At 53.0% G+C, this 5566-nt stretch overlaps 1 pseudogene; it reads right to left on the minus strand.

The window, feature by feature from the left end:
• Nucleotides 1-3063: 3063 nt before the first annotated feature.
• LOC100522098 (ferritin heavy chain pseudogene) lies at nt 3064-5148 on the minus strand (annotated as a pseudogene).
• Between the last annotated feature and the right edge of the window lie 418 nt (nt 5149-5566).

Below are 5566 nucleotides of genomic sequence, written 5' to 3' on the forward strand. Positions count from 1 at the left end.
CTACTCGAAAAACTCTTCAGAACTGCACATAAGGAAAAGAGCGCTGGGGGACGGGACGATAACGAAGCTCCTTCTCTAAATGAAGGAACTCAAGTCGGCCGGGGGCCCTGGCAGAAGGAGGCAGGAGCCTGATCTCCAGAACCCAAGGCCTCCTCAACCTCCATTTCCAGAGTCAAATACGTGGCAGATGACAGAGCGGGCTTGAGGGTTTTCCAAGGACCAACATGAGGGGAGGGATGCGTGAGAACAGCCTTAGCGCAGATCTTTGCCAGGCTCTGGGCCAGGGAGCGGGCTGGGCTAAGAGGAGTGAGATCGAATTCTCGAGATCGTCAGCCATCCCCAGGAAGGCCTTGGAGGCGGCTCTCCAGTCACTGAGGTTCCCTGCCATTCGGGGACCTCACGCGACGGCAGGTCGGACCCCGCTTTCTCTGCAGCCCAACCCTGACAAGCACATGCATTCTCTAAAGCAAAGGTCAGAGGCCACAGCGTGGTGCCACATGCAGCCCGCTGCCTGCATTAGTGCGGCTCAAAAGCCGTGGATGGTCTACATTTTAAAATGAAAACACTGCCCACATTTTTAAACGAAAAACAACTTTTAAAGATGATTTTGTGACAAATTATATAATTATATAATGTCAAATTATATACATGTCACGTTTCTGTGCCCATCAATAAAGTTTTATTGGAGCACAGATTCGTCCATTTGTTTCACATTCGAAATTGCAAAGGTGGGTTCAGTAGTTGCTCCAGAGACTGTGCCCTCCCCCCCCCCCCAAAGCCAAAAACATCTAGTAATTTAGTCCTTTTCTGGGAGGTCTGCTGAGCCCTCACTGGGGGAAGGGTTTGCAGGCATGGTCCCAACCAGAGGCTGCAGCCGAATTTCTCCGTTGTCCCATCCCCCAAACAACTTTCTAATCCAGTTTACTCTCGTGGGTTCTTGTTATTAATGTTACTAAGTCTGATACCAGCCTGGGTGGCACGGTTCTGCTCGCTGCACCCCTCACGTTCCTATTCAATCCTAACTTCTGTGCCGCCACTCTCAGGGCGAGGGAGAGAACCCACTGGCAAAATTGGTTCCAGTTCCACCATGAGAGAAGGTCAGCTCAGGGCAAACGTTGCTCTAAGAACTTTCCTTGCTTCTCTCCCGCCTGCTGGATTCACCAAGCTTTCCTCGCAGTCAGGAGGGGATTCAAAACAACCTTGCATCATCGAAATATCAAAGATCTGCTCTTAAGAGGAGACGGTACTGCCACCTTCTTTAGGGAAAAAAATTCCTAATATTTTATTGCTAATTAAACCTAGATATTGAACATTTAGGACTTGGGTAAACATAAAACTGGTGTCTGAATAGAACCGTTTTTGTCGCTACTCATATGCTATGTAAGTTTCAGTTGCAGAAAGGAAGGGAGAGAGAAAGGAAGGAAAGAAAGAAAGAAAGGAAGGAAGGAAGGAAGGAAGGAAGGAAGGAAGAAAGAAAGAAAGAAAGAAAAGGAAAGGAAGGAAGAAAGAAAGGGAAAGAAAGAAGCAAACCCCTTAAGGACCAATCTGTAAACCAGAAAGTCAGTTCACTGGGGACCATACTTCAAAAGCCAACTCTGTTCCTTCACCGACGATCAGGCTGCCGACAGCCACTCTGATTACAACCAGGTTAGGAAAGTTCTAACTCCGCACACACACTACTCAGGTATCTGAACCCCGAAACAAATACTTCAGAGCACCTTCCAGAGAAGTCACACAGCGTGACAACCCAAAGGTGCTGGAGGCAGGACCCAGAGCTGGAGCCCGGGAGCACAGTCAGCCTCTGCTAAAAGTCCCAGCAGGTGTGAATAACCCAACACTGCGACCGACCGCAGGTCCACGGTCACTGCATGGTGCCAGAGGACTGCACACCAGCTCAAGGCAACCCCTGAGGTCGGTCCAAACACCTCTATACAACCGCTGAGGAAGTCGAGGGCCACAGAGCTTTACTCACTGGCCCGAGATCAGAGAGGTAGCAAGGGGCAGAAGACGAATACAAGGGCAGACAGGTCAAAGCCAGACCCAGTTGTCTCCACTAAGTGGCCACACCATGACAGCCTGGGCGCATCCATGGCACAGGCTCCGGGGGAGTCACTTGACTCGCCCTCCTCCTCCCTAAGGGAGCAGAGGGCTGGGCTGATCTCAGGTCTCTCCCCGCTCTGCTTCTGCGTTCATTCTAAGCTGTTTATTCTGAAGCAGGCAGGATTAAATTGTTTTCCAGATGTTCTGGTGACACTCCCTGACTATGGAGAAGCAGTTTCTCTCCTTCAGTGCCTTCCTGAAGCCTGGGGGCAGTGGCAGAACGTTAACAAGGGCCACAACGGGCCAGCCGCTGTTCCCCTCTGGCCCAGGGCTCCCTCCGCAGCTCCGGGGTCGCCTGGCCAGCCAGAGGCTGGAGAAACGCCAGGACGGCCGCTAAGCGCCCCGAGACGGATGGAGGCTCTGTGGGTCCTGCCATCACCAGCACCAGCCCGTCCAGCTTCAAGCCCACAGGGTGGGAACAGAGACCGAGGCTTCCCAACAGGTGGACAGGTCAAGGTTACTGCGTTCACCTGAGTCTGGGCGCCTCCGCGCCCTCTGCCTCCGAATCTGGGAGCAGGGCAGGCAGATCACACTCCAGCAAACTTCCCCGGAGCCTATGAGCGACTGCCCCCCGTCAGCCCCGACCGCCACCGCCGCGAGGAGTCCCTGCCTGTGCCTGCCCAGCGCCTTGCGCCACCCGCGACGCCAGCCCTCCCCGTTCCCCGCGCCGGTCCGCGAGCCTCCGGCGAGCGCAGGGACCCACGTGGCAGCCCCGCCCGACCCCTCCGCAGCGCCCGGACGGCGCAGCCCCCGCGCCCGGCCCCGCGCGCCTACCCATGGTGGCAGCTCCGAGGGCTCCCTGCGACTGGCGAGCGAGGAGTCCGGAGGGAGGACTTTTTGCGAAGGTGTTGCTTCCTGTGACTTGGTTTCCAGGCCCTGCCCAGCCACCTGTGCGGCTGGAGGTGTGCAGGCGGGGCGGCCGGGCTCCACCCTTGGAGGCGGCGGAACAGCAGCGGGCAGAGGTCAGCGCCCTTGCGCCCCCGGCGGGGCACCCTGCGGCGCCTGGAGTCCGCTGTTCCGCCCCCCCGCCTCTGGGGCGTCCAGACGCGCCGCGGGAGGGACCGCGGGGCACCTGGGCCGGGGACTCCCCAGCGTAAGCGCGCATCTGAGCCCCCAAGAGGGCAAGTGAAACCCAGGCTCTCCGACCTCACCTGGTCGGGGTGAGGCCGAAAATGTGCATTTGTAACAAGTTCCAAGATGAGGTCGAAGCTGCTACTCCAAGGCCCCCCGCCGCCCGGGATGGGGGGAGGGGGTAAGAACTGCGCTGGGAAGACACTAGGTCTGCGCGGGGAAACAAAGGCCAGCGGAGAGTTGGTCAGTTTCGTGTGGGCACATGCGCGGACGTGTAGCTTGACCTGGAGCGTTTGTGTGGAAAGCATTTCTGGAGGATTCTGCATGTTCTTTCTTTAAGAATAACACAACCAAAAAGAACAATAATACAGCAATGAACTCCAGATCATTTTTCTGTTTACCTGTCTAACTCGAGGAGGGGTTTTGTGCTCTGCCCACACTGAAAGGAACATTATAAAGGGAAATGAAAGCAAGTTTATTACCGTGTTTTTTTGTTTTGTCTTTTTGCCTTTTCTAGGGCCACTCCCGCGGCATATGGAGGTTCCCAGGCTAGGGGTCTAATCAGAGCTGCAGCCACCGGCCGGGGCCAGAGCCACAGCAACGCGGGATTCGAGCTGCGTCTGCAACCTACACCACAGCTCACGGCAACACCGGATCCTTAACCCACTGAGCAAGGCCAGGGATCGAACCCGCAACCTCATGGTTCCTAGTTGGATTCGTTAACCACTGAGCCACGACGGGAATTCCATTACCCTGGTTTTTTAAAGCATAAAAGTATACATAAAACGTACCGTCATTAACCAGTGTGTACATTAAATGGCATTAAATACACTCACACTGTTGGGCAACCATCACCACCATCCAGCTCCGAAACTTGTTCATCTTCCTAAAACTGAAACTCTGTACCCATTAAACACTAACTCCCCGTGCCCCTCCCCCAGCCCCTGGCAACCATCATCCTACATTCTTTTTAAAATTTTTTATATTCGTTTTTAAATTTTTATCAGTTGATGTACAGTGTTCTGTCAATTTCTGCTGTACAGCAAAGTGACCCAGTCATACGTAAATATACACTTTTTTTCTCATATTATCTTCCATCATGTTCCATCACATGATTGGATATAGTTCCCTGCGCTGTACAGCAGGACCTCATTGCTTATCCATTCTAAAGGTAATAGTTTGCCTCTATGAAACCCAAACTCCCCCTTGGCAACTACTTTCTGTCTCTATGAATTTGGTATCAAGGTATCTCATATAGCTAATCATTATTTGTCCTTTTTTTAGGGGGGTGCCAAATTATTTTATTTGAAGGAATGGTACTAAGGAAAGAACTTAAGTAGATGTTTTGGTATGACTTATAGAAAAGGCAAAGGCAACCCAAACATGCATGCACGACTTTGGTGACCAGGGAGGTCACCCCCGTGCCTATGGGAAGCCAGCTCTCAGTATCACTGTTTCCAGGGGGTGCTTGTCAAAGAGATACTCCGCCATGCTGGAGTCGGGGGTCCCCCTCCTGCACAAGTTGGTTATGTGGTCACCCAATTCTTTGATGGATTCCACCTGCTCATTCAGCCAGCGTGTCTCAAAGAAGTCACACAGATGGGATCATTTTTGTCAGTGGCCACTTAGTACAGTTCCAGTCGTGACTGATTCATGTTTTTCCCCAAGTGCAGCACACATTGCACTGCCTTCGGCCCATTCCCCCAGGCATCGATGTCTGGTTTCTTGACACTTTGAGGGAAGGTTTGGACACCTCTTTGGCTCTGTACCTTCCTCGATTTCTCAGCATGTTCCCTCTCCTCACGGGGTTGGTGAAAGCACGAGGTGAAATTCTCCAAAGCCATAGCATCAGAGTCAAAACGACACGGACTGGTAGACATAGAAGCCGCAGGGCTCCAGGTTGATCTGGTAATTGACAGTGGCCTCCGAGTCCTGGTGGTAGTTCTGGGGCACCTGCCAGGGGGTCAAGGTCAGCATGGTGGGCAGCTGAGGAGAGGTGGCCGGGGCGAGGGCTTGGAGCGGTCTGAAAGCACGGTGAAGAGGCGGCAAGGGCTGGCTCTGAGCAGCTGCTGGGCAGGGGATGAGGGCTGTTGAAGCAGGAAACCACAGTGACTCTCCACAAAGACTGTCAGTATTTGTGCTTTTCTGTCTGGCTTCTTTCACTTGCTAGAATGTCTTCCAGGTTCATCCATGTGAGAGCACGGGTCAGGGCTTCCTTCCTATTCTGCACATGTCACATTTTTTCAAAATGATTTTTATTTTTTCCATTATAGCTGGTTTACAGTGTTCTGCCCATTTTCTACCATACAGCAAAGTGACCCCACCACGCATACATTTTTTTCTCACATTATCCTCCATCATATTCCATCACAAGTGACTAGATAGTTCCCTGTGC

The sequence above is a fragment of the Sus scrofa genome, chromosome 11, assembly GCF_054392235.1.
Source record: "Sus scrofa isolate SSC_HxYL_T2T_F1_AM1 chromosome 11, Sscrofa_HxYL_maternal_Yorkshire_Landrace_v2.0, whole genome shotgun sequence".
NCBI lineage: Eukaryota > Metazoa > Chordata > Mammalia > Artiodactyla > Suidae > Sus > Sus scrofa.